The following is a 27104-nucleotide window of genomic DNA, read 5'->3' as shown; positions in this document are numbered from 1 at the left end:
CGAATACAATGTACTCATCGGAAGTGCCAATGAGTACAGAATCCTGGACCTGTGTTTGGAAGATAAAAACACAGACTGTCTCACACCAACTAACAAACAAGTTGGAATGGTTACAAAATTAAGCTAGATTAGGATGCAACTGCATTTAAAGATTTGACTCTGTCAAAAAGATGGATGAGTGTCAATAGAAAATCGCATTTTCATTTATACCAGATGCTTGGTATGCATTTGGAAGAACGTGCTAAGATAGGAATCTACTTTTTTATATTGATACCATGAATTTGTTCTTACGTACACTAATTCAAACCAACTACCCATTAATCTTGATATAAAAACATCATTAACATCAAGACGCTTCCGGTGGCTTAGTGGGAAGGCCATCAGGTGAAAGCTTAAACCAGTCTGTGCAGGACACAATTTAGGTCAGAGACAGTGTTGCAACATTGCAGTCCAGTGGTGCATAGTTGTGTGTAACAAGCGCTCACGCCAGCAGTGCAGCATCACAATTTGTGTACTTTGATCTGTTACAAGGTCATACACAAGCTGAACCCTCGCTACCTGTGCTATTAAGTGACCAAAATCAAAACAGCGATTGTGACTTTGCCCAAGTATATGTGAGAATCGGGTCAAGATCAGCCCTGATATCCTCAGCAGACACAAGTCTTGTGTATTCTATATTCCAGTTTCAAAAAGACTACTAGAGCGAGATACTGGAGAATTCCTCATACCTGTAAACTGGACATGATGCTGGGAGACTGAGTCTTTTTTTCTAAGGAAGAGCTGGAAAAAGAAAGGAAGAAAGAAGTAAGTAAGTCAGTCAGTCAGTAAGTACAGGTACTGTCACTGCAACAAATGAAATGAGTGGATAAATACTGGGGCATGGATTTTCTCAGGGCTTTGGGACCCCAGCATTGGGACCACAATGGGGGCCCTGAGCCTACACTTGCCAGCAGCGAGTCTAGCTCAGTAATTGTCAGTGTAGGTTCAGTGGGCCAAATGGCCCTCCTTCTGCACTGTAGAAATTCTATGATTCTATATTCTTCCTAGAGACAGACTCTTAATTGGCTTCCTACAAACTTGCCATCCTATTATGGATAGGTGAGCAGGGCCTCTAGAGTGGCCCAATTAGAAGACTGGGAACTCCAGAGTATCAGCATCATCAAGGTGGGACCTGCTGAGGCAAATCGTGGAATGCCCTAACATGGAAGCTCCCCAACTGGGCTGCACATGGCTGAGGGAGACACCCCACCACCAACAAAATAACTGAGAAGCTGTAAAATCAATCCTAATCAGAACAGGTGGCCCAGTCTGCTCCTGAAGCACTCCGGGGAAGGCTACCCAGTGATAGGAGCTCAAGGAACTATCCCAGTGTGGGATTCCCCCCTTCCCCAACAGCCCCCACTCAATTTTCTGAGCTGCTAGACTGCGATCCCACCACCACATGATAGAGAAAATTGAGCTGTTGTTTTCAGTGATGTTACTTGAGGGAGGAATGTTGACCAGGACACCACAAGAACTCACGGTTCTTCTTCAAGGAAAAGTCATGGGTTCTACTATATTCATCTGAAGAAGTATGTCAAGGGTCGGACATCTGGCCATGTATTGTTTCTGCGTAAAAGAGCAAAACTTAAGACATTTTTAGACTTTCTTTAATAAATAAGAAAATGGCGTTGGCAGAAGAGTGAACGCCTTAGCTGCTGTCAGCTGCAAGGCGTTGACAGCCTTGCTGACTGATTAAGAGATACGGCAAGAGGCTTACAGAGGTTTCAATTGTTATATAATGACAGTGTGCTGGTATTGGAAAATAATTAACAAATGTGTTTTGCTTCGTGCTGGAGCTCATCAAGGATGTCTTATTACCCCAGAATTCCTCAGCGCTGTAATGGGCAGAGTTGTGACAGGAACAATCACTGGGTCACATGCTGATTGCCCCTTTTTTTTGTCATCATAACCACTGGCAAGAAAGCTGCTGATGAGAACCTGGTCTTATTCCCAGCTCAGTAACTGAAATCCCTTGTCTGGTTTTCTTTTTGACTGCCACACGGTTTAGGAAGAAAACAAAGGCCAATTCAGCCTCAGATTGACAAACCACCTGCTACAGTCCGACAAAGAAGACAACTACAATACATAAGAGGCACCAGGCCAATGTGTACGCGTTAAAAACTGTGCGTTAGCATCATTAGGGTTAAACCAGTGACTCACTGCTGAAAGAGAAAAAAAATCTAGGTCAGTTATCTAATCTCACTGTGATGCTCGTTCCTTTTCTGATCACTTAAAAATGCAGCTTTCACATTGAAAGCTGCTCCACAAAGATTATACCTTTGAGACTGTATAAAAAGAATTTCTGTAAGAGTTGGAGTGGACTCAAATGCCCACCTTCATCTTTAGTATTCCCAGATTTTCAAGTCTGCAATGCTTGGCAACATAAAACCTCTCATTGTGTGCTGCCAGAACATTTCAAAGCTGAATGATTGCGACTTGACAACGTTGGATAGCTTGCTCTAATGGAGAATAATTTGATCACAAATTACCTTAAACTGGCAATGAAGGCCCTGTTTTGGGTAAAACAGTTTAGCAACACATGGATGTTTTCTTTAAAAAAAAACACAAATATTTGAGCAGTGTTTTTGTACACATAGGGAGGAATTGAATGCCCTTCCTACCCCCACACCACCCCGTCGTGAGGGTCTTTTAATCAGGGAGGAGGGAGGCAGGTCGGAGCCTATAACTATGTTGGGGGCTGTGGGTTTTAAACAAAATGATAAAAGCTGTGATTTGCACAAGTAGATTCAAACGAACAACCTATTCCCGGGCTTCTTGCCTGTACAGAGTACAATCTAGAATTAAAACAGCAGCCTGTGCAACACGTTAATGACATCACCATCAAATCATGTGATTGGCTCTTACAGCAATCATACAACTACTTAAATATATAATAGGATTCCACTGTTTTTCTGCCTCTGCCCTGATTAGATTCATAGTGAGAAGCATTGTGGACAGTCTTCCCATTCCCTTGCCAATTGAGGCCATAGTGGGCAAGTAATTCCCACTTAAGGGCTGGTATTTACCCAGCGGTGGGTGAAGTATTTGCCACATGGAAAACATCAAAAGAAAATCCTGCCAGGGTTGCTTGACGGCTATGAGGGAAGTGGTGAATCTTTGCTCAAAGGAACTCAGCATCAGGAAAGGGGGATGTCTGCTGAGAGCCATTGCCTTTTCCTTCCTGCCGGACCTTCTTCCCCATCTTCTGCCGTCACTCAACCCCCCCCACCAACCCCATGATCCTGTCCCCCCATCACTCCCTTCTGGCCTGCGTCCCTCAGCAATTGTAGGCCTTGGGTGGGTGCATTACTGGCAGCTACCACCACTTCCCTGGGGGCAGTGTTGAGCAATGAAGAGCCAGCAGTTCTTGCGGGGCAGGATTTCACCCCGGGGTCCTCGATCCCGGAAAAGGCCCAATTCACCTGGTTCAGTGTCTGATTAGTACTAAAAGCAGTAGGCCAACCCAAAAGGGGCGATGCAGGACTTTCACAGCTTTCCAGCCAGCAGGGTAGACTCCTGCCACCAACATTATATTTCGTTTTTAATTCAGTCATGCCCAGAAGGAAAGAAACAATTGAGACCAGTATTCTTATTTCCCTGTTTTAGTATTTTGTTTACTTTCCGAGTGGGATGCGGGCATCTCTGGCCATGTCAGCATTTTTGCCCATCCCCAATTGCTTTTGAGAAAGTGGTGGTGAGCTGCCGTCTTCAACCGCTGCAGTCCATGTGGCATAGGTACACCCAGAGTGCTATTAGGGTGGGGGAGGGGGTGCGATTACAGGATTTTAACCCAGTAACAGTGAAGGAACAGCGATGTATTTCCAAGTCAGGATAGTGAGTGGCATAGCTGAGTTTGCTGTTGTCATTTCTGGCACCTGGGTCAATATCAGGTGGTGCGTCCAGTTTCAAACCTTTGAGACTTTTTTTAGCAGCTGGATACAACAGAGTAGCTTCTATGCCATTTCAGAGGGTATTTAAGAATCAAACACACTGCTGTGTGTCTGACTTCACATATAGGCTGGACCAGGTAAGGACACCTGATGAATTTTTACGACAAATGACTATGTACAGTTCTGGTCACCCTATTATGTAAAATATATTATTAAACTAGAAAGAGTGCACAAAAGATTTACCAGGATGGCCTTGATGGTTTGAGTTATAAGGAGAAGCTGGATAGACTGGGACTTTTTTTTCTGGAACATAGGAGACTTGGGGGCGATCTTTTAGAGGTCTATAAAATAATGAGGGGCATAGATCAGCTAGATAGTCAACATCTTTTCCCAAAGGTACAGGAATCTAAAACTAGAAGGCATAGATTTAAGGTGAGAGGGGAGAGATACAAAAGGGTCCAATTTTTTCACACAGAGAGTAGTGAGTGTCTGGAACAAGCTGCCAGAGGTAGTAGTAGAGGTGGGTACAATTTTGTCTTTTAAAAAGCATTTAGACAGTTACGTGGGTAAGATAGATATAGAGGGATATGGGCCAAATTCGGGCAATTGGGACTAGCTTAGCAGTTACAAAAAAAAGGGCGGCATGGACAAGTTGGGCCGAAGGGTCTGTTTCCATGCTGTAAACATCTTTGACTCTATAAAAGTGGTTTCAATTTCATCACTAGACTTTTAAATCCAGAATTTAAATTCCAACAGGAGTACAGACTCTATTTTTATTTTCATAATTTAAGGCAAAATAAAGTTCTGAGCATTTGCAATATTTAATATTTTAAAATGGAATTAATTAAGCATGTGGATTTCCAAGCTTTTAAAACAGAACATCCTGAAATTTAACTCCTACGTTTTGATTTATTTCATTCTCTCTGTTACTTATACATTTAGGCATGCACATTGGACTTTGATCCTTCAGCTAGACCTCTGAAAACAAAGAATAATGGAAGCATAGATCATCTCATCTTGATCCAAGTGTTGTATATATACATGAACAGCTAAATCATCCTTGATGTAAAAATACCTCAAACACACACAGTATTTCCCACTTTATTGCATCATTGCCCTAAGGTTTTGTGAAATTCAAAGATATCATATAAGATAGAGTGGTTGGATCCACAGGTGTACCTTGGGTGTGGCAGCATGTATTCACAAGGGCAATAAGGCCAGTGGTGTGTCTGATGCTCGCAAATTATAATGCGGCACGCCTCTGCCTGTTTGATTGTATGTGTTAAGCACATTAAGACTCGTTAAGCATATTAAGACTCTAAGAGCTGTCAAAGTAACTGGGAAGCGTTGCTGTCACTCAACCCCATTAAAATTTAAAGTTTACTTAAATGTGCCACAAGTAGGCTTACATTAACACCGCAGTGAAGTTACTATGAAAATACCCTAGTCGTCACACTCCGGCGCTTTTTCGGGTACACTGAGGGAGAATTTAGCACGGCCAGTGGACCTAACCTGCACATCTATCAGACTGTGGGAGGAAACTTGAGCACCTGGAGGAAACCCACTCAGACACGGGGAGAACGCGCAGATTCTGCACAGGCAGTGACCCAAGCTGGGAATCGAACCCAGGTCCCTGGCATTGTGAGGCAGCAGTGCTAACTACTGTGCGGACATTTGGTCATCAAGACATTGAACCATGATAGGCATCTTTCTTTCAGAGCAGCTTGCTTAGTTGACTGCTAAGGAGTGATCTAAGAATCTATATCTTAATTGTTGTTTTTTCCTTTGGTTTCTGAGGAGAGTAGCTTAGGGAATTCTAACTGACTGAGTTTCAGTTGCACTTACAGGTATCCCAGCTTTGCTTGTGCTTCATCTTAATATTTAATGTATGCTTTGTCAATTCAAGCTCCTTGGCCAGTCAATAGTTCATTGGCAGTGAATCTATCGCTTCCCTTAATTCACAAGGACAGCCATTGACTATACAAGTTGCCCTACTGCAGCCACAACTCATGTCATTCAGGGAAGGATTTCTGCTGTCCTTGCCTGGCCTGGCCTGCATATGATTCCAGACTACAGCAATGTGATTGACTCTTAAGTGCCATCTGAAATGGCCTAGCATGCCACTCTGTTGTATCCAACTGCTAGAAGTGAAACAAAAAGGAATCAAACAAAATGGATCCCTGACATCAACCTAGGCGCCAAAAACAATAACGGCAAATCGAATCCTGTTGACCCTGCCAAGTCCTCCTCACTAACGTCTGGGGATCTGTGCCAAAATTGAGAAAGCTGTCCCACAAACTAGTCAAACAACATCTGACATAGTCATACTCACATAATCATACCTTACTGATAATATTCCAGACATCACCATCACCGTCACTGGGTATATCCTGTCCCACCAGCAGGACAGACTCAGCAGAGATGGTGGCAGCACAGTGGTATACAGTCAGAGAGATTTGCCCTGATAGTTCTTGGTTGGATGACTGGTGTGGTTCAGATTGGTGCCAATGGCTTGGGGTTCAACCCCCCCCCACCCATCCAGTTCCAGCTGGCATGGGATTGGGACCTGTCTCCTTGCCCTATGTGTGGTGGAGATGGTAGCGCTGTGGGTCGGATTTGCCTTTGGGCAGAGAACTGAAGAAGATAGGAGAAATACTCTGTAATTATAAGTTCAGTTGCTAGTTCTAGTAACAACATGTCATTTAATGTGTTAAATAGATGGCAACAGACATCAAAAAAGGACACTGATGTTTATATAGTGTTTGATCGTTTCAGAACATTTCACCTTCACTCCATTGAAATGTAGGTGAATGCTGCAACCATTCTTCACGCCAGAAGATCTTACAAAGAGCAGTGTGAGGAATGAACAGTTCTTGCTGATGTAGTTTGAGCAAAAAATGTTGGCCAGAGCATCAGAGAGGATCGTGCTGTTACAAATGATGCAATGGCATCTTTAATAGCAACATCAATGGCCACTGGAACCTCACTTTAATGTATCATTCAAAGGGTGCGGCATTCCTTCAGTGTTACCGCATGTCAACTTCAACGATCATCAGGAGTTTACCAGGGGGCTTCTTCTCCACCATTGCTATTATTCCATTAACAGTGTTTCCGGCAAACAACCCAGTGACAGAACAGCTGGAACTCTGAGACAGTTTCTGGCGCACACATGCCAGAAATTGCCAGAGCAGGGAATAAATGGCAACCCGCTGGCTCAGATATCAGGATGCTAGCAACTGAGTCAAGCTGACCCTTGCATTATCATAGCTCAGAATTTATCTTGCTTTATCTTAAATGAAGGTACATTAATGCTGTAACATTTAACAGATGTGGCAGTGTTTTAAAGGTACCAATACTATTTACTAGCCAATAGGATAGGCAGTTGAGTGAGATATTCAGTATTCAAGATGCAGTCAGAGCATGGTGACTTCCTGCGAACTGCCTCCAGTATACTCTCCAATTCTATCTTCCACTCTCGTTCCGTGCTTTTACATTCTGCACCCTCTGCTTTCCGTCTCCCCCTGTGTACTCTGTGACTAGTATGCTTTGTCTCTATAATGTACAAGAAACAATGGCCAGAGTTTTACAGTCCCGCCCGCCACGGGAATCGGGAGCGGACAAGGGGCGGATCATGGAAAGGTCCATTGACCTCAGGTGGGATCTTACAGTTTCGGGATGAGCGAGGCCATAAAATCCCACCCAATACTTTTCACTGTGCACCGACACATGCAGCAATAATAGATCAAATCAATGTCTCTGCTCATGCTCCAATATGACCATCCACTCGACAAGTGAAAAACGTCTGGATTACCCCTATGTTGATCTCCCATTTTGGACGTGCCGAGCTTCCATTTGTGTCAGACACTTTAGGGATTGGCTAAGATCAGAATCACAGCTGTAAATCCATGTCCTACCATGATAATGTAGTGCAGTAATATTTAACGCAGCCAACGCTATGAGCCAAATTATTATGAAGATCGTAAAAATTTTACAGCAGAAGCCAATCTCAAAAAAGTGTGGCTGATCTCTGCTAATTAACCGCTATTGGGTTCAGGATCTTTCATTTCTCACACCGTATATAAACCATTTACATTCCATGGGGTGGTGCCTGTTTCTAAGAGCAATGTGTATTAAGGTAAAAGAAGACATTCATTTATATAGCGTCTTGAAAGCCTCAAAGTGCTTTGCACATTAGAGAGCTGCACTTTACACTGTTAGACAAAGATATAGGGCCAGATTCTCCCACCTCGCTGTCAGCTGGGATTCTCCGGTCCCACTGCAGTGAACGCCAAATTCTCCATCCTCACGGGCAGCGGAGCATGAATGCCTGGAGAATTCCGGCCATGGCAGCTCGTTTACACACAGTAAAATTCAGTAGAAAACAAGAGATTCAGCTGTTTCTGGGGCTAGTGTTAGAGGTTGGAAAGAGGTCTAAACAATCGAGTTATATTTTTAAAACTAAAATATGTCAGCTCCTCTCAAAATGTCAGCCGTTTCACAGCCTAAGATTGGCCCATGGTGAAAATTTTAAAAATGTCCTAATTAAGAACATAAGAACATAAGAAATAGGAGCAGGAGTAGGCCATCTAGCCCTTCGAGCCTGCCCCGCCATTCAATAAGATCATGGCTGATCTGTCGTGGCTCAGTTCCACTTTCCCGCCCTCTCCCCATAACCCTTAATCCCCTCTCTTATCAAGAACCCATCAACCCGCTTCTTAAAAATATTTAGCGAGGCAGCCTCCACCACTTCAACGGGCAGAGAATTCCAGATATTCACCACCCTTTGAGTGAAGAAGTTCCTCCTCAACTCCGTTCTAAACCGCCCCCCCTTTATCTTGAGGCTGTGCCCCCTAGTCCTACTGTCTTTTTTGAGCGGGAAGAGTCTCTCCACCTCTATCCTATCCATCCCATTCATCATCTTATACGTCTCAATGAGATCTCCCCTCATTCTTCTAAACTCTAACGAGTACAAGCCTAGTTTATTCAGCCTCTCCTCATAGCTCAACCCCCTCAACTCCGGTATCAGCCTAGTAAACCTCCTCTGCACTCCCTCCAAGGCCAAAATATCCTTGCGCAGGTGCGGCGCCCAAAACTGCACACAGTACTCCAGCTGCGGCCTCACCAATGCGGTGGAACTTACTTTGCTTCTTTTATTGTCCATGGGAGTATGGAGGTGGCATAGGGATTGGATGAGAGGATGAGGGAATGTGATGTGTGTGAGGACTATAGGGCCTAACAGTCTTTAAGAAAACTGGGACAAAGTCACAGGCTGCCATTCTGACCAGCCCATTTTGACAGCTTATAGGATCAACAGGCCCAACTCAATCCTGCCATTGTCATCCTGTAGCAGAAGTAGTGCCATTTGTTTGGAATCGGACCTGCTGAATGGGGAAATTTTCCACCTCAACCTTCCTATTCTAGTGGCAAAAAATCTAGTCCTTAGTCTCAAAATAAGCAAAGCCTTGCTACAACTCAACCAAGTGAAACTGCAATAGAAAAGTGTAACAGCAACTACGTGGCATATTATGGATTTCACTTATCTTCTAAAAAGACTTCATTTTTTTAATTTAATCACTTGTCATTCTGTGATAAGGCTGGGTATCAAAAATGAAGGGAAGAAACAACTTTGAATTAACCGAATAGCAATACTGCTTTTCAAAAATTAAACATTTTAAACATTTATTTCACTTATTTTGGGTTTTTGACAAGATAATTAAATTCAAATGAATTATCCTTTGGCTTAACCCAGCCAAGCTGAACCTGACAGACAGTACTTGGCGCCGAGTTGTGGAAAGTCGAATTATGAATGTCGTATCTTATTAAAGACAGCATGTTGTGGTATACATGTGAATCATTGTCATGGGGCTTTGAGCAGATATTTTAAAGGAACTGAGATGACTATCATGGAAATAAAACTGCATCAACACAAAAGCATGTAATTATTGCTAACAATAAATTATAGTTAAAAATCTCAGCATACTGACACCTGTGTTGTGTCAGCCAACGCGAATCACAAGTGAGGGCTGCGATCCAGTAGAGTACAGACCTGCGTAAGGATATTAACAATTTGAGACTTGTATCTTGAGAAAGACTGACGATTGTGAGTCAATCAGGTGCTTTTTCATAGAATCCCAACAGTGCAGAGGGAGGCCGTTCGGCCAATCGAGTCTGTACTGACAACAATCTCACCAGGCCCTATCCCTTAACAGACAGTACTTGGCACCGGGTTGGTTAGAATGTCCGCCTGTGACTTTATCCCAGTTTTCTTAAAGACTGTTAGGCCCTATAGTCCTCACACACATCACATTCCCTCATCCTCTCACCCAATCCCTATGTCATCTCCATACTCCCATGGACAATAAAAGAAACAAAGTATTCCCACCGATTTGGACATTTTAAAAATTTTCACAATAGGCCAATCTTAGGCTGTGAAACTTCTGACATTTGGAGAGGAGCTGACATATTTTAGTTTTAAAAATGTAACTGGATTGTTCAGATCTCTTTCCAACCTCTACCACCACCACCAGAAACAGCTGAACCTGTTGTTTTTTTATTGAGTTTTACTGTGTGTAAACGAGCTGCCATGGCCGGGATTCTTCAGCCGTTCACGCCCCGCCGCCAGCGAGGACGGAGAATTTGGCACTCAGCCAACTCTTCATTCACTGCAGCGGGATCAGACAATCCTGGCTGCAAGTGAGGTGGGAGAATCCGGCCCTATGTCTTTGTCTAACAGCAGGGTATTTACCCTGCTGGTCCTCTGATACTAAGAGGCAATTTTTCAAGGCCAATCAACTTAACCTATACATCTTTGTGGACGGAGAGAAAAATCGGAGCGCCCGGAGAAAACCCATTCAGAGAATGTGCAAATTCCACACAGACAGTGAGACTGGAACTAAACCCAGGTCCCTGCCACTGTGAGGCAGCAGCACTAACCATTGTGCCACCGGGCCACCCTCAATTTTTTGATCTTCTACATTGCGAGCTATTGGCACTCTCCAACTGGATAAAGAAAATATTCAATATATGTAATGACAGCATTACTAGTTGAAAAGTGTGAAAGGAGCTTTATTATATGAGTGTTGTGGCTGGCCTTTCAATTTTAGTTCAATGCATTTCAATAGCATAGGAACTTTGTCAGCCACATCATGTATAAATATACAAGGCAACTTAACCCTGCTTTAGACACAAGAGAAAGGTACGTCTTTTAAATTCATTCCAATGCCTTGAACTTTTATGCTTCTATCAGGCCTCATAAAAGCTGCAAACACTTCAGTGTGGGACTCAAGCAATCATATATTTGACCAGAACTGCTGTAAAGGATTAATTTAAAATGACCATCGGCTTCATAAGTAAATCCCTGCAAAATCTTTGTCAACCTTGCTTCTATCTACCAAATCCTTTATGTAAACCTTACCTTCTGTGAAATGTCTAAATAAAAAATAATGTTATCTGACTGCGCTGATGCAAGAGTCAATTTTCTGTAATGATATTAACCATCTGTATGATTGCTATGTTGTCACACCACAAAAGGTTATCATTGCTGTCAACCAATTTAGCAAATGAATTGCGGCTGGTTCCTTTCACCACATGGCTTCACATTTCCTTCTGCCCTGTTGCTTCAGCACAGACATACAAATGGAGGGCAACTTGCTATCATCTTGTCTGTTCTGTTGCACAACAGTATGTCATTGCACCAAACGTAAATGAAAATGTTCATGTCATAGTTCTATACAGAGTCACAGTCATTGAATCATACAGTACAGAAGAGGTCCTTTGGCCCATTGAGTCTATGCCAACAAAAAGAAACTACATTAAATCTACACTAATCTCACTTTCCAGCACTTGCCTTGAATGTTATAACATTTCAAGCACTCATCCATGTACTTTTTAAAGATTGTGAGGTTTTCCGCTTCTTTTTCCCTCCCAGACAGTGAATTCCAGACTCCCCCCACCCTCTGGGTGAAAAGATCTTCCTCAAACCCCTCTAAAGTTCCTCTCCTTCACCTTAAAATTTGCCTCATTATTGACTCTTCAGCTAAAGGGAACGGTTGCTGCCTATTTGCCTTCATAATCTTATACACCTCAATCAGGTTTCCCCTCAGCCTTCTCTGCTGTAAAGAAAGCAACTCAAACTCATTCAGCCTAATATCAAAGAGGCTGACTCCAGACGACAAGAATATATGCTTACTTTGCCCCTTGGTTCAGTAGACCAGTCCTGTGAGGTAATGTGCCTTGGAATAGGATGGCATATCAGCAGATTTGCTTTTGGCATGATGAAGTTGAAGTGGACTACACAAGGGTCCATAACTTCTTCAGAGTGGCATTCAGCACTGGATTGCCACTCTGTGCCCAATTACTTACGCCAATACTCTTCTGGTCTCGCCCGAACCTCTGACTTAGGCCTGGCAAGAACCCAGTGCAACTCACCCCCCAAGGCCCAGTGTCTAAGTCCGACTCCATTGAAGCGGAAGAGTACATACTCTATATGGTGCTAGCTGCCATGAACTCAGTTAAAGGACCCATTGGAGTGTACAGGCTAGGGAGAAGGCAAGTGTCTCAGGTAAGTAGATAAGATTTGGCGGGTGGGGGAGGGTGCATCAGAGGAATGGGGAGGGGGCAACTTCTGGAGTGGTCAAAAGTTTGGGCGGGTGTTGGGGCTCAGTGCAGGGAAACTGACCTCGGTGGGATGGGTAGAGGGGGCCAGACCCCTTGGGAGGTTTTGGACCTCGTGGATTAGTTTGAGTTGTTTTCTTTACAGCAGAGAAGGCTAAAGGGAAAGCTGCTTGGGGTGTATAGGATTATGATGGTAAACAGGAAGCAACTGCTCCCCTTAATTGAAGGGTCAATAATGAGAGGGCATACATTTAAGATGTTGGGTGGAAATTTAGAGGGGTTTGAGGAAAATATTTTCACTGAGAGGGTGGGGGGAGTCTGGAAAGCACTGCCTGGGAGGATGGTAGAGGCTGGACACCCACAACCTTTAAAAAGTACATGGATGAGCATTCGGAATGTCATAACATTCAAAGCAATGGGCCATGAGCCAGACTTCATAGGGGCTGACGACCCTGCGGTGGTGGGTGCGGGCTTTGGACTGGGGTTGGATCTTGTGGATGGTTGTGCCAGGCCTCAGGGAGGAAGGTCAGACCTCGTCAGGAATGGGGGAGGGGATTATTCAGACCTGTGAAATTTCAAGAGAGGTTCCCCTGTACTTCTTTGGAGTGCTATTCCCAAATCTGATGCTAAGGAGCTCAGGAAGCAGGGATCAGAGTTTATGATTGGGATATTCTGGCTACAGCTGGATAAGTAAGTATATTAGATACATGCTATTCCACTTAACTGGGTGATGGGAGAAGAACTTTGGAGCAGGATGTTATAATCAACTATGTCAAAGGTTACACAAGGAGTTATTAGTTGGATGACCAAATGTTCAATTTAAGAATTAAGTTTAAGCAAGAATACTCAAGGAGTTAGTGAGGCAAAGAGATTTTAAAAAGGGTGGCACAGTAGTTAGCACTGCTGCCACACAGCACAAGGGACTCAGGTTCGATTCTTGACTTGGGTCATTGTCTGTGTGGAGTCTGCACATTCTCCCCATGTCTGCTTGGGTTTCCTCCGGGTGCTCCAATTTCCACCCACAGTCCAAAAGACGGGCTGGTTAGGTGCACTGGCCATGCTAAATTCTCCCTCTGTGTACCCAAACAGGTACTGGAGTGTGTTGACCAGGGGATTTTTGCAGTAACTTCATTACATTGTTAATATAAGCCTACTTGGGACACTAATAAATTTTAAAGAAAGAAGAACTCACCACTAGTCACCTCAATGTGCTTTACAGGCAGTGAAGATCGATTTCAAGTGTAGTCTCTGTTCTAATGTAGGAATCGTAGAAGCCAAAATACACACAGCAGTACTGACAAGCCACAATGTTGGAATGAAAAGATTATCGGTCTGCTTTGTGATGTTGATTGAGGCATAAAGATTGACCTGGACGCTGGGGTTAACTCCCCACTGCTTTATTTTGAAATAGTACTATTTACATCCACCTGAGTAGCACGTATGGTCTCCATTTAATGTCTCGACCAAACTATTTTTAAGAAGTTTTTATTTATTAATGTCACAAGTAGGCTTATATTAGCAATGCAATGAAGTTACTATGAAAATCCCCGAGTCGCCACACTCCAGCACATGTTCGGGTAGACTGAGAGAGAATTTAGCATTGCCAGTGCACCTAACCAGCATGTCTTTTGGACTGTGGGAGGAAATCAGAGCACCCAGAGGAAACTCACACAGACATGGGGAGAACGTGCAGGCTCCGCACAGACAGTGACCCCAGTCAGGAATCGTACCCGGGTCCCTGGCGCTGTGAGGCAGCAGTGATAAACCACAGTGCCGCTGTCTAACCAGCACGTCTTCTACACTGTGGGAGGAAATCAGAGCACCCAGAGGAAACCCACGCAGACACAGGGAGAATGTGCAGACTCTGCACAGACAGTGATCCAAGCCAGGAATTGAACCCAGGTCCCTGGCACTGTGAGGCAGCAGTGCTAACCACTGTGCCACCGTGCAGCCCACAGCAACTCTGATATTGTAACACTCCATCAGTATTGCACTGGAGTACCTTCTTTGTTTTTTGCACCCAAGGCCTGGAGTGGGATCTGTGGCTTAGATGTGAGTGCCGCCAACTGAGCTACTCCAAATTTGGAAAAATGATTGAGCTTCAGGCCTGAAGGCACAACTGGAAATGACAGAGCGATTAAAATCAGGGATGTGCTGGAATTGGACTTGTAGAATCCTTTCGAGACAGCAGAGTGAAGACTTCCATCCTATCAGTCTCCAACATAACTTATCTGCAATTCTGAGCATGATTACACAGGAAAGATTAACGTAATGGCAACATACTGTTCACATGAATCTTGCAAGATTCACAGCACAACTTTTATTTATTCACAGACGAGGAAATCAAACAAGAAAGGGACTTGGCATACGCCTTCCCATTGGGGAGGATCTCAGTAAACACATTCTGTGAATGTTTCTGTAGATAAGGACAGTATTTTTCCTGCATTGATCAATTTGATACAGCAAGTGAATGTTCTGGAGCCTGGTTACCACACAAAAGTAAGTTATCAGTTAGCAGTTTGGAATTCAAGAGGAGTATATCTAAATTCATGGAAGTGATAGGTGTACATCTGCCAGATTGGAAACAGCTAAATTATTGATCTTAAAGTCGCATTAGACTCATAAGATCTCAGAACAGTGCAGGAGGCCATTCAGCCCAACGTTGTTACGTTAGCTCTCTGGAACAGTATCCACCTGGAACCTTTTCCCTACCATTGGCTACAGTCCTGCATCATTTTTCCCTTCAAATATCTGTCAAATTATCTTTCCAAAGCCTTTTCAGGGCAAGACAGAGCTGCGTTAAAAAAAAATCTCCACATCTTGTCTCGGCAGTAAACAGTTTATCCTTATTTACTCTATCAAACCATTCATGCTTCAGAACATCTTTATCGGTTCTCCCCTTAACCTTCTCTTTTCTAAGCCAAATTTTCCCCAGTCATTTCCTGTAACTGATACCATTCTTGTAAATGATAAACAATGGCTTGCAGGCAGCTGTAGGAAGCTTGCATTGCTATGGTTGGATCTCCTGGGTTATAGGAAGTGATTCCACCGGGTGTTAGCCAGTAACTGGGGAAGATGTGGTCTGGGGGCAATTAGACACACTTAGAATCTTAAAATCCCACAATGCAGAAGGAGACCGCGGACCACAATCCCACCCAGGCCCTATCCCCATAACCCCATGTAATTATCCCAGCTAGTCCCCCTGACACTAAGAAGCAATTTAGCATGGCCAAGCCATCTAACTTGCACATCTTTGTACTGTGGGAGGAAACCTGAGCATTCAGAGGAAACCCATGCAGACACAGGGCGAATGTGCAAACTCCACACAGACAGTGACCCAAGCCGGGAATTGAACCTGGATCCCTGGCACTGTGAGGCAGTAGTGCTATCTACTGTGCCAATGTGTCGCCCAAAAGAAAATAGCAGAGAATGGTTCCTATAGCCTATAACTTCCTATGACCAACATCACCAACTGGGCCTGCCTGCTATTTTTACCTAAAGTGGGAAGCAGTGGTGTTTACTCTGCTCAGCCAAGCCTGATGGGAGCAGAAACCAGGCCCGAGCAGGCTTTGTCGACTTGTAGCTATGGGAATATGCTAGGCTTCCTCTCTTCCTTAATAGTGTTTTTGTTCTCCAAGATCTCGCAGCCATTTAGCTTATGCTGCATTCTTACTGTTCTCTGAGTGTGGACTCTGAGCTGGACAGTCCCTTCCCACTGACCATTCAGCCCTTTTATTTAATAGGAGGTAGGCCCAGACATCCAAAGTGGCTGCATAATAATTTTGAAAGAAATGTAATCCGTTGCTAAATTACTCCCATGGGGAAAAAGTCTAGATAGCATGTTAATAAAAGTGTCAATCATCCAGTCCCTTTGAAGTTTCAAAAAACACAGGCCCTTGAGACCACTTGACTTCTGTCAACAAACATCGTAATAATTGACCATAGTGATCAGAGATAGTGAGCTGTCAATCAAACATTGTTTCAAGGGACCAGGTGTTTTCATAATATAATAGCTGACTGGGCTCTCAGTTAAGCATACATAATGATACCTGGATGATCTAAATTTTCCCAAGGCAATGAAAAGCAGAGTCCAGACAGCAAGCTAATAAATGTTAACATGGCAAAGAATGGTTTATGGAAGCCTGCAGTCTGGTTGTTACCTTTTTCATTAGTTATAGATGTAACTCAATCTTTAAGCTCAAATGTGGTAAATTGTCAATTCAAGGCAATAAAGTCAAAATGGCTTTTTTGCACATTTACATTTAATTTCTCCTCTCATCAAAAACTCTTCTAGCCATTTCAAGAATGTTATTGATATACCATACAAGAGAGTTTGGTATTCCTGTTTGGAATGATTTTTTGGCACTTTTAGATCTTGCAGTTTTGTCTGATCCCCTTTTCAAATGGGTTTTATTCAATTTAATTATACAAGAAAAGCCAATTGCTTTCTTATTCTGGACTTTTATTTTTCTTCCCAATATCTTTAAATCTTCTGAAAAAAAAATCCACAAACCACGTCATCCTAAGGTTCCTGGGGTTTTAAATGATCTTTTGCAAACTAGCCACTTAAGAGTGGTACTCTGTGTCTCCACACTGGAAGTATCTGTAATTCGGTATCCATTGTCATTGGCCCTTCTGGATCACTTTGTGGTCTCAGTCATTTCGTCTGAAAAGTTCTACCTTGCGATTCTGAATGCACTTCAGTTGCTTCCAGAGGTGATGTCCATTACTGAGATGGATACATCAGCATTGCTATTTGGATCAGTTCCTTGCTCAGCCGGATCACAACTGGGCAATGAATTATTATTCACAGAAACAACTCTGGAACTGTGACATCCCATCCTAGGTTGTGGAGAAACTACACGGTCTGCTATATCATAAAGACTTCAGGTGAGATTTTCTGCCCCCCCCCCCCCCGCCCCTCCCCCCCACCTCCCCCCCCCCCCCCCCCCCAGCTGTGTGTTTCCCATTGGCGGAAGGTGGCAATGGGAAGTCCAGGGGAATTCCTGCGGGTGGGGGCGCACTGCCGGCAGGTCTGGAGAAGCCCTCCATTGTGAATGGCCGGAAAATTCTGGCCTACATTTGTAATAGGTAATTTTAGGAAAACTGCAATTACACAATGCCCCTTCATCGGAGTACAACTTAAATTAATTTTGTGTAATGGGTAAGGCACACCCTTCCGATCCATAGTCAGGGGTATTAATACATTACCATTCAGTGACTTCCTGCTGAAGAATGTTTTATTGAAGTCCACAATCCAGTTGTCACCTTTTTCATTAGTTATAGACATAACTCAATCTTTAAGCTCATTTTATGAACACAGATGTGATAAATTCTCAATTCAAGACAATAAAGTCAAAATGGCTTTTTAGCGCACCTACATTTAATTTCTGTTCTGATCAAGAACTCTTCTAACCATTGCAAGAATGTTATTGATACACCACACAGGAGGGTTTGGTGTTCCTGTTTGGATGATTTAGATTTCAAGGTCCAATTCATTGTTAACAATAAGCTCTGAGCCAAATCTCTATCTTCTAGTATAATTTTTTTTCTGTGTTCTCCCTCGGATGAAAATGGAGTGACTTCTCTTCCAATATAAAGTCCTGACAATCTGTTTTTCAGTTCCATCTATTCCTACTGCAAAAGCATTCACAGCATTGGGTTTCTCACAAGTTTCACTTTCTGGCGCAGCTTTCTGTGTGAAGATTGCTGCCACTTGCACCAGTGCCACTGATGTGGAGTTGCCAGCAGTGGACTGGGGGTAAGCAGAGTAAGTAGTCTCATAACACCAGGTTGCATTGTCTGATGACTCACCTGATGAAGGAGCAGCACTCCAAAAGCTCGTGCTACCAAATAAACTTGTTGGACTTTAATCTGGTGTTGTGAGACTATTACCAGCACCATTATTTTAACATCCATTACCGTCTTTCCTAAAGGCTCCTTAAGGATTCCTATTACTAGTACTGGTTTACCATACAGCTTCAAACAATAAGGTGCCCTGACTTATGGCAATAAAAGCATATGAGTTTCTTCATGTCACTTTTATCCTGTACACTATTGTTTCGATTGACTGAAACAGCTTCTGCCTTTTCAATAAAGCTAGACTCATTCCTATTCCATCAACATCCCTGTGCGTTTACCAGTGGAGATCTTCTGCCCCTGAGCTGCCTGTGTGATATATCATACCCATCTGCCAGAACCACTGCTTCCCATGCCTTAGAAACCTTCATGTCTTCCAGTTGTGATATAATCACTATTAGGATTCTCAATTTCATTGGCTCCATCACATTCTCAAAAATTTGTTCTAACTTCAGGGATCAAAACCACTGATTCCTCCACATTTATTTCTCTCCAATAAATTCTGCAAACATTTCATTTGGTATTTTCTTTAAAGTCTGAAATTACAACTGATATGTTTTGGAGGCAACCTCATAAGCATTATGTATTTTAATTACCTCATAACCTGCAGATTGTTCTTCTGAAAGGCTAGAGTATAGATCCATAACCTTCCTCTCCAGAATGCTTTGCAAAATGAGAACACGTTTGTCCTTTTCAGTCTTTAAGCAGTTAATCCTATTGTTAGTGGCTCATTTATAGTACAATTTTAAATTTTATTGTTATGATTGAAGATAAGTATTCTTTAATATACATAAACGAACATAGGTTTTGCCATTTGTTTTAAATCTGGGAAACTATTATTTAAATCTGCATTATATTATTATGTAATTTTACATGCGGCATACTTACAAGCCTTTATATGTTTCAATTTGGAATATAGAAACTGAAAATGTATTTGGGAAGAAGAGAAATCAGAACTTCTCAGACCATGATTTGGATTCCTTATTGCATGAGGTTGAGCAAAGGAGAGTTCACATCTTGGGCCGTGGAAAATCTAAACCAACATATGTGTTTATCATTAGTATTATTCTGCCTCGCTTACTTCATTTATGATTACCTCACATTTAACTGACGTATTTGATGTTTCAATAAAGCATTTGTATAATTTCACATTTAAATGTTTTGTTTTAATGTTTCAATGAAGCATCAGTAAAATTTAAAGCAAGTTTAATGGAAAACATTTATTAACAAACGTAATGTTATAAATACAAAACTTTGATACCATGATAACATGTGACTAAACATTTTGCTTCAGCAGCTGCACTGTGACATTTTGTTCAATTGCCTCATCTTTTCAAATTTTTTGCAATAAAATGTATTTTTTATCTTTAACACAACTGTCAATAATATTTTTTATTACTTTAATGCAATTGCTCTGCTGTTTCTATAAACAAGAAGGTACAGGAGGGAGGGAGAGATGGATGTGAAAAAGGATAAGGAGAGGAGGGAAAGGGAGAGGAGGGGATTGGAGAGGGTGGGGAGAGTTTGGACATATTAACTGTACACTCTACATATAGCCTGACTTTTCTATCATGACCTCTGTGCCTACACTGAAGCCTCAAAAGAACTTGTTGTTGATCTATATACTGAGAAACTCAAAGCTTTCAACCATTTCCACTCCATCAGCATTGATATAGACAGGGGCATGTCCTCCACTACACTTCCTGAAGTCGATGACAATCTCCTTCATTTTAACTGACAGAGAGAGATTATTGTCATCGTACCAATTCTCAATTTCTTTCCTGTATTCCATCTCATCATTGTTTGAGATCCGACCCACTACAGTGGTGTCATCGGCAAATTTCAAAATGGAGTTGGAGTGGAATTTGGCCACATAAGTAAAGGGCTGAGGGCACAGACTTGTTGGGGGGGGGGGGGCACTGCTGTTTAAGATAATGGTGGAGGAGGTGTCATGGCTTATCCTCACTGATTGCAGTCTGTGGTTAGGAAATGTTGCAGAGGGAGGAGCTGAGCCCTAGGCCGCAGGGTTTGGAGATGAGTTTTGTTGGGATAATGGTGTTGAAAACTGAGTTGTAGACAATAAAGAGGAGTCTGACATAAGCAAACTGTAAAACTTGTGTAATGTTGCATGATTGTGTGTGTATGTCTGTCTGTGTATACATGTGCCTGTGTTTGTCTGTGTGTGTGTGTCTGTCTGTCTATCTATGTGTATATGTGTCTGTGTTTGTCTGTGTGTGTGTGTGTGTCTGTCTATGTGTATATGTGTCTGTGTTTGTCTCTGTGTGTGTGTGTGTGTGTGTGTGTATGTGTCTGTCTGTCTGTGGTCGTGTTTGTGTTTGTGTGTGTTTGTCTGTGTGTGTCTGTGTCTGTGTTTATTTGTCCGTGTGTGTGTGTGTCTGTGTCCGTGTTTGTGGTTGTGTGTGTGTGTGTGTGTTTGTCTGTGTGAGTGTGTGTGATATCTGAGTGTGTCTGTGTGTCTGTCCATCTGTCTATCTGCCTGTGTGTATGTTTGTCTGTCTGTGTGTATGTCTGTGTTGTGAAGGTTCGGATGCGATTTACCATTTTGAATAACTTTATGGATAGATTTTACGGCAGTTCTCGGCCCAAATCCGAAAATTCCTGCCCAAGGTCAACATAACTTTGCATGGTCCTGTCCTGCCCGTGATGATTCCATGGTGGGCAGGGTGGGAAAATTCCACCTTATGGCCAGAATTTTACTGACATGCCCATTCCAATTCTGGGGGCGGATAAGGCCCGGAGAACGGCATTCTGCATTGGCCTTGGGCGGGACTGTACAAACCTCGGGCGGATGTGCCAATAAAATTCCACCCTATATCTTTACCTCAGTTGGTTTTTGGCCATGAACCTTTTTGTGTTTAAATTTAAGGTGATCTGTAGGACTGCAGCATGTAAATGGTTAAGCACAGACTTTGCAATAATATCCTCGTCCTTATAAACTACACAAAAACCCTGCTACAATCAGCGATGGAGTGAGAAAGAAAAGGCAAGTCTTAGCATGCGTCCTCACCTGTCGTAACAGTGCATTTAGTTTGTGACCACAACAAAGATTTCCTTCCAGTTTGCATAAGTTTCCCAGGTAGCTGCCGTGACTCCTTTATAGTGAGTTCTCAACTGCCTCAGCTGTTTCAGCCACCTACATAGACTTGTGAATGGCTTCTGGGAGACAATGATTTAGGAGTCCGCAAACTGAACCCAGGCACAGATGCAACAGCAGACATGTGGCCATAAGGAGTACCGAAGAATAAGACACTGGGCAACCTGAAGGTGTGCTTCATTGCTCAGGTGGAGATCTGTATCACGTTCCCAGGAAGGGTATTTATAACTGGATGTTGCATGTTGCATAACATTGTGCGGCAGAGGGGCCTGCAACTCAAGATAATGCCACAGACGGAGTTCTGAGGAAGGTGATGGGGAACATGAGGAGGACGAGGTGGAAGCTCCTCCTCAATCTCAGAAAAGAGAAGGATGGCAATGGCAGAATCTTGTTGCCAGAGTTGATTCTGCGCAGGAGGGACTCATCACCAGACACAACTTTGTGTACATCAGATTCACATAAGGGTCCTCAGGTCAAACACTTTCCAGCCTCTGGTGAGCATATTTCACCCACAGAACCTTCAACGGGCTAGCCCTATTTATTCAGGGTAACGCACACCCCTAGTGAGAGAGAAAAGCGACATCAAATAGTTGACTCAGCCACCAAAGATGGCTGCCACCATTGCCCTCAACATCTTGTCAACACACCCTGGCCCCCTCACATTACCACCAGTGTCAATGAGGTGCCAAAACCACCACCTACTGTAAAAATGTTCATAATGCTGTTGGGAATTATGCCTTCACACACAATACTTGCTGATAAGATCCTGTGTATAGCTGCAGGTAAGGCATGTTGCTCAGGCTGAGGTCATGGTTGTGCACCAGCAACTCCTTGAATCACGATTCACAGCATCTATTCATCCCCACGATAGTTTCAGGAGCGAGCGATTTATTTAACATATGTAGTTCTTATAAACCTTGGTCCCTCACAAACCTCAGCCTCTAGAGGATGGAAAAGGATCCAAAACAACGGAAAACAGCTTATGAGCAATATTGGCTGGAGCACATGTGTCATCTCGAGCTGCACTGCCGACACTAAGTCAATGTTATACACTGACTGAACACCTTGCAGCCTGAACTCGTTCTTCAGATGGGCCTGCTGACCTCCATGTGTATTTAGAGTCTGATCATTGCCTTAAAGGCTAGCACGAATGGACACTGAATGTGCAAGGAACATCTCAGACCTTGATGCATTGGTCATTATTCCCTCGTGTGAAACATCAGAGAAGGAAAAAACCTTCCACTGTCTCACAAATAAGGTCACATCCTTGTTCCTCATGACATCAGTGCAAGGACAGCAGGGTGGCACAGTGCTTAGCACTGCTGTCTCACAGTGCCAGGGACCCCGGTTCAATTTCGACCTCGGATCACTGTCTGTGTGGAGTCTGCACATTCTCCCCATGTCTGTGTGGGTTTCCTCCAGGTTCTCCAGTTTCCTCCCACACTCCAAAAATGGGCTGGTTAGGTTGATTGGCACATTGCTCATTAGTGTCAAAGGATTAACAGGGTAAATAAGTGGGGTTACAGGGATAGCACCTTGGTGGGATTGTTGTCGGTGCAGGCTCAATTGGCCAAATGGTCTCCTTCTGCACTTCAGGGATTCTATTAAAGATGGAACTTAATATGCTGCCTTCAGTGTCACTGGTAAGAATGCCTTTTATCATGTTCACACTCTCATTGAGATTGTTGGTCTGTATGGCAATAAGAAGCATAATAGTTTGCCTAGTGATCTACGAACCCATTGGCGACTTCCCTCAGACAGCGGTCTGAGATCTGTGCATGAGCAGCTGTGGTCAGTGTCGCCTACAGAGTAGGTGAGGGCTCTGGTGGAAAGGCTGGGGAAGTGGAGGGAGTGGAGGGTGCTGAGGAACTCTTAGTACCTTCACCTTCTTCAGTGACCTGCACAATCCTGGGTTGGCCTTCAGATGAGAATGATGAGGTTGGCTAATGGTGGGCAATGATCAACCATCCCAATAACAATTGTGTGAACAGTGCAAGCATCCTGTTAAGGGTGAACAGCTCCTCATGCATTAGGTTGTTGTCATCACTCATACTCTGAGTGGACTGCTCCAGGCTACTGATGGGGTTTGCACTCTTTCCTGTATGAGATGCTGCTTATGCTACCACTGCAAGTGTTACTGCCTGTGTCTCTCCGTGCGGTTGGCCAATATCTCATGATCAGAACTCATACAGTTAAACTGCTAGGAAAATGTATAATTCATTCATCTGGTCCCAGTCCAAGAACTCCGATTACTCCGAAGAACTAGGTAACTCTGCCAAATGCTTCACATCTGCTAATGATTATCTAAATACTGTTCCCCAAAAGGTGATTCCCAAGGCACTACATCCCTGCCCACCGAGGTATCATTGGAACTTTCCTCCCTCCTCTTAGGGACAGTATGCACAGATGTCTCTGACACTGACACCTCCTCCTGCATCCTGGTGTTACACTTTTCACCCTGTGCTACCAACTTTACATATGTTCCATCCCTCCAAAGTGCTGATTGCTGTGGATTGTTGTTTACATCTCTGTAGGTTTGATGAAACCTCAGTAGTCTGTAGCAGAAGTCCTTATTAACTACTAGGACTTTTTACACAGATACTGAATGTCCAGGGGTATCAAGTGTTTAGGAAGGATAGGCAGGAGGAAAAAGGGGGGGCGTAGCTCTGCTGATTAAGGATAGCATCAGGGTGGTAGTAAGGGATGATATAGGAACCAAAGAGCAGAAAGTGGAATCGTTGTGGGTGGAGATTAGGAACAGCAAAGGGAAGAAGACGCTGGTAGGTGTTGTTTATAGGCCCCCAAATAATGATCTGGAGGTGGGGCGGGCTGTTAACACGCAAATAAATGCGGCATGCAGGAATGGAACGGCGATAATTATGGGGGATTTCAATCTACATATTGATTGGTCGACCCATGTTGGACGCGATGGGCTTGAGGAGGAGTTCTTGGAATGCTGCCGGGATAGTTTCCTTGAACAGTGTGTGTTGGAGCCGACGAGGGAGCGAGCTATCTTGGATCTGGTGTTGTGTAATGAGGCGGGTAGAATTAGGGACCTTGTGGTGAAGGATCCTCTTGGGAAGAGTGATCATTGTATGGTGGAGTTTCTGATGCAGATGGAGGAGGTGAAAGTGGGTTCCCGGACATGTGTCCTTTGTTTGAACAGAGGGGAGTACGGTAGGATGAGAGAGGAATTGGCGAATGTTGATTGGGGGAGCGCGTTGGACGGTAGGTCTGCTGAGGAACAGTGGAGGATCTTTAAGGAGATCTTTCTTGGTGCTCAGCAGAAATTTATTCCGATGGTTAAAAAGGATCGTAGGAGGAGAGATAATCAGCCGTGGATAACGAAGGAGGGAAAGGAAAGTGTTAAATTAAAAGCGGATGTGTTTAGAGTAGCTAAGAGTAGTGGGCGAGAAGAGGATTGGGAGAGGTTTAAATGTCAACAAAGAATGACAAAGAAGTTGATAAAGAAGGGTAGGATAAACTATGAAGCTGGGCTAGCACTTAATATAAAAAAGGATAGCAAGAGTTTTTATAAATATATAAAAAGGAAGAGGCTGGCTAGGGTGAACGTTGGACCCTTACAAGATGAGAAGGGGGACTTAGTGGTAGGGGATGGGGAAATGGCTGAGGCCTTGAATAACTTTTTTGTTTCGGTCTTCACGGAGGAGGTCGTGAATAATTTGCCGGGTGTTAGCGATGGAAAGATGGTAGGAGTGGAGGGCCTGAAGGACATTATTGTTACTAGAGAGGTGGTGCTCAACAGACTGGGGGGAACTGATTGTGGACAAGTCCCCAGGACCAGATGGAATGCATCCAAGGGTTCTGAAAGAAATGGCGGAGGTGATAGTGGATGCCTTGGTGATTATTTTCCAAATGTCGCTGGATTCCGGGGAAGTGCTGGAAGATTGGAAAATGGCTAATGTTATGCCGTTGTTTAAGAAGGGTGGCAGGCAAAAGGCAGGGAATTATAGGCCGGTTAGTTTAACGTCTGTTGTAGGTAAAATGTTAGAATCCGTGATCAAGGAGAAAATGGCGAGGCATCTTGAGGAGAATTGTTTGATAGAGCAGACGCAGCACGGTTTCGTTAAGGGAAAGTCGTGTCTGACGAATTTATTGGAGTTCTATGAAGATGTGTCTAGGGCAGTGGATAGAGGAGAGCCGGTGGATGTGGTGTTTCTTGATTTTCAGAAGGCGTTTGACAAGGTGCCTCACAAGAGGTTATTACAGAAGGTCAGGGGGCATGGAGTTGGGGGTAGGGTGTTAGCATGGATAGAGGATTGGCTGTCAAATAGGAGGCAGAGAGTGGGGGTCAATGGGTGCTATTCGGATTGGCGGTTGGTGACTAGTGGAGTGCCCCAGGGGTCGGTGCTGGGGCCTCTGCTATTTACCATTTATATAGATGATCTGGAGGAGGGAACCGAGTGTATGGTGTCGAAATTTGTTGATGACACCAAGATTGGTGGAATGGCAAATTGTGCGGAGGGTGTGGAGAGTCTGCAGAAGGATCTAGATAGGCTGGGCGAATGGGCCAGGAACTGGCAAATGGAATTTAATGTTGGCAAATGTGAAGTTGTCCACTTTGGTAGGAATAATGGTAGGAAGGACTATTACTTATGTGGCGAAAAACTGCAGCATGCGATGGTGCAGAGGGACCTCAGGGTCCTTGTGCATGAGTCACAAAAACCCAGCCTACAGGTGCAGCAGGTGGTCAGGAAGGCAAATGGGATGCTGGCCTTCATAGCGAGGGGTATTGAATATAAAAGTAGGGAGGTCTTGCTGCAGCTGTATAGGGCACTGGTGAGGCCACAGCTGGAGTACTGTGTGCAGTTTTGGTCGCCGCACTTACGCAAGGATATTTTGGCCGTGGAGGGAGTGCAGAGGAGGTTTACTAGGCTGATACCAGAGTTGAGGGGGTTGAACTATGAGGAGAGGCTGAATAAACTAGGCTTGTATTCGTTAGAGTTTAGAAGAATGAGGGGCGATCTCATTGAGACATATAAGATGATGAATGGGATAGATAGGATAGAGGTGGAGAGTCTCTTCCCGCTCAGAAAGGACAGTAGGACTAGAGGGCACAGCCTCAAGATAAAGAGGGAGCAGTTTAGAACGGAGTTGAGGAGGAACTTCTTCACTCAAAGGGTGGTGAATCTCTAGAATTCTCTGCCCGTTGAAGTGGTGGAGGCTGCCTCGCTAAATGTTTTTAAGAGGCGGGTTGATAGGTTTTTGATGGGCAAGGGGATTAAGGGTTATGGGGAGAGAGCGGGAATGTGGAACTGAGCCACGACAGATCAGCCATGATCTTATTGAATGGCGGGGTAGGCTCGAAGGGCTAGATGGTCTACTCCTGCTCCTATTTCTTATGTTCTTATATTCTTATACTATGAGGGTACAAACTAGGAGTTGGTCTCCGTGTTTAGGTTGGTACGTAGCCCTATCAAACACCACAATGACTCTGACTGCAGGTCATGTTTTCTCTTTCAACACTGTGCGGGTAGTACTGCAATCAGTCCCAGATTAATCCAAAATATGCCAGACCCTTTTACCACACTGGTAGCTGAGTTGGAGTTGTGAGGACTTGTCAG

At 43.8% G+C, this 27104-nt stretch overlaps 1 long non-coding RNA gene across 1 annotated transcript in view; it reads right to left on the bottom strand.

The window, feature by feature from the left end:
- LOC145351020 (uncharacterized) overlaps window positions 1–27104 on the bottom strand; it is a 77698-nt gene that overhangs the window by 18977 nt on the left and 31617 nt on the right. The window contains exon 2 of the long non-coding RNA XR_013888296.1: window positions 729–780. This is a non-coding gene — a long non-coding RNA (uncharacterized LOC145351020). The remainder of the gene's footprint in view (window positions 1–728; window positions 781–27104) is intronic.

Source organism: Carcharhinus amblyrhynchos, chromosome 12 (genome assembly GCF_965287045.1).
Source record: "Carcharhinus amblyrhynchos chromosome 12, sCarAmb.v2.hapA, whole genome shotgun sequence".
NCBI classification, from domain to species: Eukaryota; Metazoa; Chordata; class Chondrichthyes; order Carcharhiniformes; family Carcharhinidae; genus Carcharhinus; species Carcharhinus amblyrhynchos.
This window is presented reverse-complemented; position numbering and strand designations above follow the sequence as displayed.